Source organism: Heptranchias perlo, unplaced genomic scaffold (assembly GCF_035084215.1).
Source record: "Heptranchias perlo isolate sHepPer1 unplaced genomic scaffold, sHepPer1.hap1 HAP1_SCAFFOLD_60, whole genome shotgun sequence".
Lineage (NCBI taxonomy): Eukaryota > Metazoa > Chordata > Chondrichthyes > Hexanchiformes > Hexanchidae > Heptranchias > Heptranchias perlo.
Window position 1 is genome coordinate 2595170 of NW_027139623.1, and position 14200 is coordinate 2609369.

The 14200-nt window shown below is 47.8% G+C and overlaps 1 pseudogene; it reads right to left on the bottom strand.

Annotated features, from left to right (window-relative positions):
- Positions 1-8239: 8239 nt before the first annotated feature.
- Positions 8240-14200, bottom strand: part of LOC137316718 (zinc finger protein 229-like) — a 346515-nt pseudogene continuing 340554 nt past the window's right edge.

Below are 14200 nucleotides of genomic sequence, written 5' to 3' on the forward strand. Positions count from 1 at the left end.
TTTTCCACACAGTCAGTGCTGGGACACTCAGTCCTGTTATACACAGTCAGTGCTGGGACACTCAGTCCTGTCAATACACACAGTCAGTGCTGGGACACTCAATCCTGTTCCACACAGTCAGTGCTGGGACACTCAGTCCTCTTATACACACAGTCAGTGCTGGGACACTCAGTCCTATTATACACAGAGACAGTGCTGGGACACTCAGTCCTGTTATACACAGTCAGTGCTGGGACACTCAGTCCTGTCAATACAAACAGTCAGTGCTGGGACACTCAATCCTGTTCCACAGAGTCAGTGCTGGGACACTCAGTCCTCTTATACACACAGTCAGTGCTGGGACACTCAATCCTGTTCCACACAGTCAGTGCTGGGACACTCAGTCCTGTTATGCACAGTCAGTGCTGGGACACTCAGTCCTGTCAATACACACAGTCAGTGCTGGGACACTCAATCCTGTTCCACACAGTCAGTGCTGGGACACTCAGTCCTCTTATACACACAGTCAGTGCTGGGACACTCAGTCCTGTCAATACACACAGTCAGTGCTGGGACACTCAATCCTGTTCCACACAGTCAGTGCTGGGACACTCAATCCTGTTCTACGCACAGTCAGTGCTGGGACACTCAATCCTGTTCCACACAGTCAGTGCTGGGACACTCAATCCTGTTCCACACAGTCAGTGCTGGGACACTCAATCCTGTTCTACGCACAGTCAGTGCTGGGACACTCAGTCATGTTATACACACAGTCAGTGCTGGGAAAGTCAGTCCTTTTACACACACAGTCAGTGCTGGTACACTCAGTCCTGTTATACATACAGTCAGTGCTGGGACAGTCAGTCCTTTTATACATACAGTCAGTGCTGGGACAGTCAGTCCTTTTATACATACAGTCAGTGCTGGGACATTCAGTCCTGTTATACACACAATCACTGCTGGGACACTAAGTCCTGTTTTTCACACAGTCAGCGCTGGGACATTCAGTCCTGTTATACACACAGTCAGTGCTGGGACAATCAATCCTGTTATACGCACAGTCAGTGCTGGGACACTCAATCCTGTTATACACACAGTCAGTGCTGGGACACTCAGTCCTGTTGTACACACATTCAGTGCTGGGACACCCTGTCCTGCTATCAACACAGTCAGTGCTGGGACACTCAGTTCTGTTTTCCACACAGTCAGTGCTGGGACACTCAGTCCTGTTGGACATACATTCAGTGCTGGGACACCCTGTCCTGCTATGAACACAGTCAGTGCTGGGACACTCAGTTCTGTTTTCCACACAGTCAGTGCTGGGACACTCAGTCCTGTTATACACAGTCAGTGCTGGGACACTCAGTCCTGTCAATACACACAGTCAGTGCTGGGACACTCAATCCTGTTCCACACAGTCAGTGCTGGGACACTCAGTCCTCTTATACACACAGTCAGTGCTGGGACACTCAGTCCTATTATGCACAGAGACAGTGCTGGGACACTCAGTCCTGTTATACACAGTCAGTGCTGGGACACTCAGTCCTGTCAATACACACAGTCAGTGCTGGGACACTCAGTCCTCTTATACACACAGTCAGTGCTGGGACACTCAGTCCTGTCAATACAAACAGTCAGTGCTGGGACACTCAATCCTGTTCCACAGAGTCAGTGCTGGGACACTCAGTCCTCTTATACACACAGTCAGTGCTGGGACACTCAATCCTGTTCCACACAGTCAGTGCAGGGACACTCAATCCTGTTCTACGCACAGTCAGTGCTGGGACACTCAATCCTGTTCCACACAGTCAGTGCTGGGACAGTCAGTCCTTTTATACATACAGTCAGTGCTGGGACATTCAGTCCTGTTATACACACAATCAATGCTGGGACACTAAGTCCTGTTATACACACAATCAATGCTGGGACACGAAGTCCTGTTATACACACAGTCAGCGCTGGGACATTCAGTCCTGTTATACACACGGTCAGTGCTGGGACAATCAATCCTGTTATACGCACAGTCAGTGCTGGGACACTCAATCCTGTTATACACAGAGTCAGTGCTGGGACACTCAGTCCTGTCAATACACACAGTCAGTGCTGGGACACTCAGTCCTGTTAGACACAGAGTCAGTGCTGGGACACTCAGTCCTGTTATACACAGTCAGTGCTGGGACACTCAGTCCTGTCAATACACACAGTCAGTGCTGGGGCACTCAATCCTGTTCCACACAGTCAGTGCTGGGACACTCAGTCCTCTTATACACACAGTCAGTGCTGGGACACTCAGTCCTATTATACACAGAGACAGTGCTGGGACACTCAGTCCTGTTATACACAGTCAGTGCTGGGACACTCAGTCCTGTCAATACACACAGTCAGTGCTGGGACACTCAATCCTGTTCCACACAGTCAGTGCTGGGACACTCAATCCTGTTCTACGCACAGTCAGTGCTGGGACACTCAATCCTGTTCCACACAGTCAGTGCTGGGACACTCAATCCTGTTCCACACAGTCAGTGCTGGGACACTCAATCCTGTTCTACGCACAGTCAGTGCTGGGACACTCAGTCATGTTATACACACAGTCAGTGCTGGGAAAGTCAGTCCTTTTACACACACAGTCAGTGCTGGTACACTCAGTCCTGTTATACATACAGTCAGTGCTGGGACAGTCAGTCCTTTTATACACACAGTCAGCGCTGGGACATTCAGTCCTGTTATACACACAGTCAGTGCTGGGACAATCAATCCTGTTATACGCACAGTCAGTGCTGGGACACTCAATCCTGTTATACACACAGTCAGTGCTGGGACACTCAGTCCTGTTGTACACACATTCAGTGCTGGGACACCCTGTCCTGCTATCAACACAGTCAGTGCTGGGACACTCAGTTCTGTTTTCCACACAGTCAGTGCTGGGACACTCAGTCCTGTTGGACATACATTCAGTGCTGGGATACCCTGTCCTGCTATGAACACAGTCAGTGCTGGGACACTCAGTTCTGTTTTCCACACAGTCAGTGCTGGGACACTCAGTCCTGTTATACACAGTCAGTGCTGGGACACTCAGTCCTGTCAATACACACAGTCAGTGCTGGGACACTCAATCCTGTTCCACACAGTCAGTGCTGGGACACTCAGTCCTCTTATACACACAGTCAGTGCTGGGACACTCAGTCCTATTATACACAGAGACAGTGCTGGGACACTCAGTCCTGTTATACACAGTCAGTGCTGGGACACTCAGTCCTGTCAATACAAACAGTCAGTGCTGGGACACTCAATCCTGTTCCACACAGTCAGTGCTGGGACACTCAGTCCTGTTATGCACAGTCAGTGCTGGGACACTCAGTCCTGTCAATACACACAGTCAGTGCTGGGACACTCAATCCTGTTCCACACAGTCAGTGCTGGGACACTCAGTCCTCTTATACACACAGTCAGTGCTGGGACACTCAGTCCTGTCAATACACACAGTCAGTGCTGGGACACTCAATCCTGTTCCACACAGTCAGTGCTGGGACACTCAATCCTGTTCTACGCACAGTCAGTGCTGGGACACTCAATCCTGTTCCACACAGTCAGTGCTGGGACACTCAATCCTGTTCCACACAGTCAGTGCTGGGACACTCAATCCTGTTCTACGCACAGTCAGTGCTGGGACACTCAGTCATGTTATACACACAGTCAGTGCTGGGAAAGTCAGTCCTTTTACACACACAGTCAGTGCTGGTACACTCAGTCCTGTTATACATACAGTCAGTGCTGGGACAGTCAGTCCTTTTATACATACAGTCAGTGCTGGGACAGTCAGTCCTTTTATACATACAGTCAGTGCTGGGACATTCAGTCCTGTTATACACACAATCACTGCTGGGACACTAAGTCCTGTTATACACACAGTCAGCGCTGGGACATTCAGTCCTGTTATACACACAGTCAGTGCTGGGACAATCAATCCTGTTATACGCACAGTCAGTGCTGGGACACTCAATCCTGTTATACACACAGTCAGTGCTGGGACACTCAGTCCTGTTGTACACACATTCAGTGCTGGGACACCCTGTCCTGCTATCAACACAGTCAGTGCTGGGACACTCAGTTCTGTTTTCCACACAGTCAGTGCTGGGACACTCAGTCCTGTTGGACATACATTCAGTGCTGGGACACCCTGTCCTGCTATGAACACAGTCAGTGCTGGGACACTCAGTTCTGTTTTCCACACAGTCAGTGCTGGGACACTCAGTCCTGTTATACACAGTCAGTGCTGGGACACTCAGTCCTGTCAATACACACAGTCAGTGCTGGGACACTCAATCCTGTTCCACACAGTCAGTGCTGGGACACTCAGTCCTCTTATACACACAGTCAGTGCTGGGACACTCAGTCCTATTATGCACAGAGACAGTGCTGGGACACTCAGTCCTGTTATACACAGTCAGTGCTGGGACACTCAGTCCTGTCAATACACACAGTCAGTGCTGGGACACTCAGTCCTCTTATACACACAGTCAGTGCTGGGACACTCAGTCCTGTCAATACAAACAGTCAGTGCTGGGACACTCAATCCTGTTCCACAGAGTCAGTGCTGGGACACTCAGTCCTCTTATACACACAGTCAGTGCTGGGACACTCAGTCCTGTTATACACAGAGTCAGTGCTGGGACACGCAGTCCTGTCAATACACACAGTCAGTGCTGGGACACTCAGTCCTGTTAGACACAGAGTCAGTGCTGGGACACTCAGTCCTGTTATACACAGTCAGTGCTGGGACACTCAGTCCTGTCAATACACACAGTCAGTGCTGGGGCACTCAATCCTGTTCCACACAGTCAGTGCTGGGACACTCAGTCCTCTTATACACACAGTCAGTGCTGGGACACTCAGTCCTATTATACACAGAGACAGTGCTGGGACACTCAGTCCTGTTATACACAGTCAGTGCTGGGACACTCAGTCCTGTCAATACACACAGTCAGTGCTGGGACACTCAATCCTGTTCCACACAGTCAGTGCTGGGACACTCAATCCTGTTCTACGCACAGTCAGTGCTGGGACACTCAATCCTGTTCCACACAGTCAGTGCTGGGACACTCAATCCTGTTCTACGCACAGTCAGTGCTGGGACACTCAGTCATGTTATACACACAGTCAGTGCTGGGAAAGTCAGTCCTTTTACACACACAGTCAGTGCTGGTACACTCAGTCCTGTTATACATACAGTCAGTGCTGGGACAGTCAGTCCTTTTATACACACAGTCAGCGCTGGGACATTCAGTCCTGTTATACACACAGTCAGTGCTGGGACAATCAATCCTGTTATACGCACAGTCAGTGCTGGGAGACTCAATCCTGTTATACACACAGTCAGTGCTGGGACACTCAGTCCTGTTGTACACACATTCAGTGCTGGGACACCCTGTCCTGCTATCAACACAGTCAGTGCTGGGACACTCAGTTCTGTTTTCCACACAGTCAGTGCTGGGACACTCAGTCCTGTTGGACATACATTCAGTGCTGGGATACCCTGTCCTGCTATGAACACAGTCAGTGCTGGGACACTCAGTTCTGTTTTCCACACAGTCAGTGCTGGGACACTCAGTCCTGTTATACACAGTCAGTGCTGGGACACTCAGTCCTGTCAATACACACAGTCAGTGCTGGGACACTCAATCCTGTTCCACACAGTCAGTGCTGGGACACTCAGTCCTCTTATACACACAGTCAGTGCTGGGACACTCAGTCCTATTATACACAGAGACAGTGCTGGGACACTCAGTCCTGTTATACACAGTCAGTGCTGGGACACTCAGTCCTGTCAATACAAACAGTCAGTGCTGGGACACTCAATCCTGTTCCACAGAGTCAGTGCTGGGACACTCAGTCCTCTTATACACACAGTCAGTGCTGGGACACTCAATCCTGTTCCACACAGTCAGTGCTGGGACACTCAGTCCTGTTATGCACAGTCAGTGCTGGGACACTCAGTCCTGTCAATACACACAGTCAGTGCTGGGACACTCAATCCTGTTCCACACAGTCAGTGCTGGGACACTCAGTCCTCTTATACACACAGTCAGTGCTGGGACACTCAGTCCTGTCAATACACACAGTCAGTGCTGGGACACTCAATCCTGTTCCACACAGTCAGTGCTGGGACACTCAATCCTGTTCTACGCACAGTCAGTGCTGGGACACTCAATCCTGTTCCACACAGTCAGTGCTGGGACACTCAATCCTGTTCCACACAGTCAGTGCTGGGACACTCAATCCTGTTCTACGCACAGTCAGTGCTGGGACACTCAGTCATGTTATACACACAGTCAGTGCTGGGAAAGTCAGTCCTTTTACACACACAGTCAGTGCTGGTACACTCAGTCCTGTTATACATACAGTCAGTGCTGGGACAGTCAGTCCTTTTATACATACAGTCAGTGCTGGGACAGTCAGTCCTTTTATACATACAGTCAGTGCTGGGACATTCAGTCCTGTTATACACACAATCACTGCTGGGACACTAAGTCCTGTTTTTCACACAGTCAGCGCTGGGACATTCAGTCCTGTTATACACACAGTCAGTGCTGGGACAATCAATCCTGTTATACGCACAGTCAGTGCTGGGACACTCAATCCTGTTATACACACAGTCAGTGCTGGGACACTCAGTCCTGTTGTACACACATTCAGTGCTGGGACACCCTGTCCTGCTATCAACACAGTCAGTGCTGGGACACTCAGTTCTGTTTTCCACACAGTCAGTGCTGGGACACTCAGTCCTGTTGGACATACATTCAGTGCTGGGACACCCTGTCCTGCTATGAACACAGTCAGTGCTGGGACACTCAGTTCTGTTTTCCACACAGTCAGTGCTGGGACACTCAGTCCTGTTATACACAGTCAGTGCTGGGACACTCAGTCCTGTCAATACACACAGTCAGTGCTGGGACACTCAATCCTGTTCCACACAGTCAGTGCTGGGACACTCAGTCCTCTTATACACACAGTCAGTGCTGGGACACTCAGTCCTATTATGCACAGAGACAGTGCTGGGACACTCAGTCCTGTTATACACAGTCAGTGCTGGGACACTCAGTCCTGTCAATACACACAGTCAGTGCTGGGACACTCAGTCCTCTTATACACACAGTCAGTGCTGGGACACTCAGTCCTGTCAATACAAACAGTCAGTGCTGGGACACTCAATCCTGTTCCACAGAGTCAGTGCTGGGACACTCAGTCCTCTTATACACACAGTCAGTGCTGGGACACTCAATCCTGTTCCACACAGTCAGTGCAGGGACACTCAATCCTGTTCTACGCACAGTCAGTGCTGGGACACTCAATCCTGTTCCACACAGTCAGTGCTGGGACAGTCAGTCCTTTTATACATACAGTCAGTGCTGGGACATTCAGTCCTGTTATACACACAATCAATGCTGGGACACTAAGTCCTGTTATACACACAATCAATGCTGGGACACGAAGTCCTGTTATACACACAGTCAGCGCTGGGACATTCAGTCCTGTTATACACACGGTCAGTGCTGGGACAATCAATCCTGTTATACGCACAGTCAGTGCTGGGACACTCAATCCTGTTATACACACAGTCAGTGCTGGGACACTCAGTCCTGTTTTTCACACAGTCAATGCTGGGACACTCAGTCCTGTTATACACACAGTCAGTGCTGGGACACTCAGTCCTGTTAAACACACAGTCAGTGCTGGGACACTCAGTCCTGTTATACACACAGTCAGTGCTGGGACATATTGGATATATTGACCTTGGAGGGGGTACAGTGCAAATTCACCAGAATGACACTGGGGCTTGAAGGGTTCAATTATAAGGACCAGTTGCATCAACTTGGTTTGCATTCCCTTGAGTTTAGAAGGTTGAGGGGTGATCTGATCCAGATATTTAAAATTATAAAGGGATTCGATAGGGTAGAAATAGAAACTATTTTCTCTCGTCGGTGAATCCAGAACAAGAGGACATAAACTTAAATTTAGAGCTCGGGTGTCTTGGATTGAAATCAGGAAACTCTTTCCCACACAAGGGTAGTGGAAATCTGCTCAGCCTGATTGAAGTGGACCGTGTGATATAATAGAATTTTCTGTCCTGTCAGAGTTGGACATTTGTCGATCCATCTTTTAAAATGGTGGAGGAACTCAGTTCTAATATGGATTCCACTCACTTCATCATGAGTCCTCAAACTGCTTCTCTTATCATCAAGATATCAAGGACTGGACACACTGTGTTTGAAAGAAAGCTGATTAATTTGACACTTGTACAGAATATTAATAATCCCTTTAACTGGGCTGGAGTTTAACATCAGAAACAAATCCCAACTGTCAGAATGAACATGGTTCAGTCCTGGATGTGATTAACAGCAGGAATAACAGCAGAATCCATCCCCTGCAGTCACATGTGAACTCGCTGGTGACTCAGCAGGTGGGAAGACTGAGTGAATCCCATCCCACACACTGAGCAGGTGATGGGCCTCTCCCCAGTGTGAATACGTTCATGTCTCAGCAGATCCCAAGTTCTTTTAAAGCTCTTCTCACAGTTAGAACATTTAAAGGGTCTCTTATCAGTGTGAACAAGTTGGTGTTCAATGAGGCCGGATGAACAAGTGAATTCCTTCCCACACACGGAGCAGGTGAATGGCCTCTCCCCAGTGTGAACTCGCTGGTGTGTCAGCAGGGTGGATGACTGAGTGAATCTCTTCCCACATATGAAGCAGGTGAACGGCCTCTGCCCTGTGTGAACTCGCTGGTGTGTAAGCAGGGTGGATGACTGAGCGAATCCCTTCCCACATATGAAGCAGGTGAATGGCCTCTCCCCAGTGTGAACTTGCTGATGTCTCAGCAGGTGGGATGATCGAGTGAAACTCTTCCCACACACGGAGCAGGTGAACAGCCTCTCCCCACTGTGAACTCGCTGGTGTGTCAGTAGGCTGGATGACCGAGTGAATCCCTTCCCACACACGGAGCAGGTGAACGGCCTCTCCCCAGTGTGAGTGCGTTGGTGTGTCAGCAGATCACTTTTTCTTTTAAAGCTTTTCTCACAGACAGAGCATTTAAAAAGTCTCTTATCAGTGTGAACAAGCTGATGTTCAATGAGGTGGGAAGATTGAGTGAATCCGCTCCCACACACGGAGCAGGTGAACGGCCTCTCCCCAGTGTGAATTCGCTGGTGTGTCAGCAGGTTGGATGACTGAATGAATCCCTTCCCGCACTTAGTGCAGGTGAACGGCGTCTCCCCAGTGTGAGTGCGTTGGTGTGTCAGCAGATCACTTTTTCTTTTAAAGCTCTTCTCTCAGACAGAACATTTAAAAAGTCTCTTATCAGTGTGAACAAGTTGATGTTCAGTGAGGTGGGATGACTGAGTGAATCCGCTCCCACACACGGAGCAGGTGAACGGCCTCTCTCCAGTGTGTCTGCGTCGATGTGTTTCCAGCCGGGATGATTAACTGAATCCCCTCCCACAGTCCCCACATTTCCACGGTTTCTCCATGGTGCGGGTGTCCTTCTCTCTCTCCACGTTGGAGATCAGTAGAAGTCTCGTCTGCACAGAGAACACGTGTCTCGTTTCTCCCCACTGTGAATGGTATGATGTTTCTTCAGGCTGTGTAACTGGTGAAAGCTCTTCCCACAGTCAGTGCACTGGAACACTCTCAATCGGGTGTGTGTGTCTCGCTGCTATTCCAGTCACAGTGATGTTTGAAATCTTTTCCACAGATAGAACAGATCAACATTTCTCCTATATTTTAAGGCCGATAATCTTCAGGTGCTGGTGAATGGAGTCAGATCTTGACGTGATGTTTGGTTTGAGTTTCTCGTCTGCAAATCCGCCCCTTGTAATACCCTGTAAAAGGAGATAACAAAAGTCCTCACTGTGAATACAGGATAGAAATTCAGAACAGGCAATTCCAGTTCCTGTGGAACATTCTTCCCGCTCATTCCCCCAGACTGTAAATCCCCGTCCCACACACTCACCCTCCTCCCTCTGCTGAAACCCAAACCCATTGCACCACCTCTGTTGTGGGAAAAATCACCACTCGGAGTCAGACTTAAAGATTCAACATGCAGTTTATTGGACAAAGCTTTGGGAGAAGACTGGACATTCCGCAATGCACGCAGATACCTTCTCAACTTTAAAATGGTTGTCATGCTTTTTTATACCTTTGAAATACAGATTTCAGTAGCTTTTACATCATTAATCTTGATTACACACATTAACCAATTAAGTCCGCACAGCAACAACGGACAGTTTACACATTAACCAATTAAGTCCGCATAGCAACAACGGACTGCTTACGCATTAACCAATTAAGTCCGAACAACTATTATCACCTTAAGACAGCATGCCTTTGTTTCATGCAGTCTGGTTCTATAGTTTTATCAGTTCGTTGTGAAATGTCCTTTGTATTCCCAGACTGTAAGCCAGTTCTGGAATGTACAAACTCAACACTTTTAACTGTCTTTCCCACAGTCACAGAATCCATTTTGTTTAATAGTGTCCCTTTGTTTAATAGAATCCATTTTGTTTAAGAGTGTCCATTTTATTAGTAGTTAAGCGTTATATTTAAGCTTTTAATTAAGGTTAGTCTAATCTACACAAAGCGCATTTCAGTGTGGTTTGAGGGTAAATACCACTGTCGTGTACCCATAAGTCACTTCATCGTTGCCTTTAATTCAACAGACCAAAATCCACGCTAACAGATTACATCTGCAGTACATATGGTAACTGGATTGTGGAACAGACACGAGAGAACCTAGCCCAGATACAGGCAGGGGAAGTACCCTTATGAATAACGAATCAACAAACTGAGGGTGAGCCTGACCTGTGGGCATGATGGAGGTGGTACCTCCAAGTGGCTGTTACCAAACAAGAACATCACCCCTTGCCAATTCAGGGCAATGGTGCGGGTGTACCCCACTCAAGTGGAGTGTAAACCTGACGGAGGAAGGCTCCTAGGGTTGGTACTAGTAATAGTGGTAATGGCACCCGAAACCCAAGGACGAGAGGTGTAACAAGAATATTGGGGTAATGAAGGACGGAATGCACATATCCCATCACAATATGTTACCATATGCTGAAAAAAAAAATATTTAAAGGGAACCACTCAGTGGTTCCCCTCCCTCTCCTCCCCTGAAGGTGCTGACTCTGACTGGGTTCAGTTCTACACTCACTGGTTCCCCTCCCTCTCCTCCCCTGAAGTTGCTGACTCTGGTTGGATTCAGTTCTACACTCACTGATTCCCCTCTCCTCTACTGAATATGCTGACTCTGGCTGTGTGTATATGCTCTGCCCCTCATTTCCACACAATGTCCCTCCCGAGAGCTGCCTGTATGCCATCCATCTGTGATATCTCCCAATTTTGGCGACAGACTCTCCCTGACCAGTCACCATTTCTCCTTCATTTAAAGATTTTCCTTGACCTATCACAATTTCTCCTTCATTTTCAGACACTCCCTGATCAAACACAATTTCTCCTACATTTATAGACGCTCCCTGACCCTTCAGCATTTCTCCTTCATTTGCAAACTCTCCCTGACCCGTCAGCATTTCCCTTCATTAATAGACACTCCCTGACCCATCACTGTTTCTCCTTCAGATGTCGACACTCCCTGACCTGTCAACAATTCTCCTGCATTCACAGACACTCCCGGACCAATCACCGTTCCTCCTTCATTTACAGACACCCCCGGACCAATCACCATTTCGCCTTCATTTACAGACACTCCCGGACCAATCACCGTTCCTCCTTCATTTACAGACTCTCCCTGAACGTCACCATTTCGCCTTCATTTACAGACACCCCCTAACCAGTCACCATTTCTCCTTCATTTACAGACACCCCCTGACCAGTCACCATTTCTCCTTCATTTACAGACACCCCCTGACCAGTCACCATTTCGCCTTCATTTACAGACACTCCCGCACCAGTCACCGTTCCTCCTTCATTTACAGACACCCCCTGACCAGTCACCATTTCTCCTTCATTTGCAGACACCCCCTGACCAATCACCATTCCTCCTTCATTTACAGACACCCCCTGACCAGTCACCATTTCGCCTTCATTTACAGACACCCCCTGACCAATCACCATTCCTCCTTCATTGACAGAAACCCCCTGACCAGTCACCATTTCGCCTTCATTTTCAGACATTCCCTGATCAAACACAATTTCTCCTACATTTATAGACGCTTCCTGACCCTTCAGCATTTCTCCTTCATTTACAAACTCTCCCTGACCCGTCAGCATTTCCCTTCATTAATAGACGCTCCCTGACCCATCACTGTTTCTCCTTCAGATATGGACACGACCTGACCTGTCAACAATTCTCCTGCATTTACAGACACTCCCGGACCAATCACCGTTCCTCCTTCATTTACAGACACTCCCGGACCAATCACCATTCCTCCTTCATTTACAGACACTCCCGGACCAGTCACCATTCCTCCTTCATTCACAGACACCCTCTGACAAGTCACCATTTCTCCATCATTTACAGACTCTGCCTCATCTGTCACCATTTCTCCCTCCTTTATGGACACTCCGTAACCCGTCACCATTTCGCCTTCATTTTTAGACACTCCCTGACCAGTCACCATGTTTTCTCCCATTTATAATACTCCCTTACCAGAAACCATTTCACCTTCATTTATAGACAATCCCTGACCTGTCACCATTTCTCTTTCATTTATAGATATTCCCTGACCCTTCACCGTTTTTCCTTCATGGAGAGACACTCCCTTACCAGACAACATGTTTCCTTCATTTACAGACACTCACTAACCAAACAATTTTTCCTGGCACTTTACATGATTGTGGGGTTTATTCTGTATCTGTCAGTCTCTGATCCTGTACAAGAGTTTGGTGTTTATTCTATATTTTTCACTCTCTGGTACTGTGTGTGAGTTGGGGTTTATTCTGTGCCTGTCTGTCTCTGGTACTGTGTGTGAGTGTGGGATTCATTCTGTATCTATCAGGCTCTAGTACTGTGTGTGAGTGTAGGTTTTATTCTGTATCTGTCTGTCTCTGGTACTGTGTGTGAGTGTAGCTTTTATTCTGTGTCTGTCTCTGGTACTGTGTGTGAGTGTGGGGTTTATTCTCTATCTGTCCATCTCCGATACTGTAGATGTGTTTGGTGTTTATTTTGTATTTATCTGTCTCTGGTACAGTATATGAGGTTGGGCTTTATTCTGTATCTGTCAGTCTCTGGTATTGTGTGTGAGTATAAGATTCATTCTGTATAAGTCAGTCTCTGATACTGTACATGAGTGTGAGGTTTATTCTGTATCTGTCAGTCTCTGGAACTGTGTGTCAGTGTGGGGTTTATTCTGTAATTGTGTGTCTCTGATACTGTCGATGTGTTTGGGGTTTATTCTGTATCTGTCTGTCTCCGATACTGTGAATCCCAAATTCACACATTCCGTATCTGTCAGTCTCTGGTACTGTATATGAGTGTGGGGTTTATTCTGTATCTGTCAGTCTCTGGTGCTGCATATGAGTGTGGGGTTTATTCTGTATCTGTCAGTCTCTGGTGCTGTGTGTGTGTGGGATTCATTCTGTGCCTATCAGTCTCTGGTACTGTATATGAGTGTGGGGTTTATTCTGTATCTGTCAGTCTCTTGAGCTGCAAATGAGTGGGGGGTATATACTGTATCTGTCAGTCTCTGGTACTGGAAATGAGTGTGGGGTTTATTCAGTGTATGTCAGTCTCTGGTACCTTGTGTGAATTTGGGATTCATTCTGTATCTGTCAGTCTCTGGTACTGTGTGTGAATTTGGGATTCATTCTGTATCTGTCTGTCTCTGGTACTGCAAATGAGTGTGGGGTTTATTCTTTATTCGTCTGTTTCTGGTACTGTATATGAATGTGAGGATTATTCTGTATCTGTCAGTGTCTGGTACTGTGTGTGAGTGTGGGATTCATTCTGTGCCTGTCAGTCTGTGGTACTGTACGTGTGTGGGGTTTATTCTGTATCTGTCTGTAACAGGTACTGTATGCGAATGTCAGGTTTATTCTGCTTCTGTCTGTCTCTGGTGCTGTATATGAGTGTGCGGTTTATTCTGTATTTTTCAGTCTCTGATACTGTATATAAGTGTGGGGTTTATTCTGTACCTGTCTGTATCTGGTACTGCACATGAGTATGGGGTTTATTCTGTATCTGTCTGCCTTTGGTACTGTGTGTGAGTGTGGGA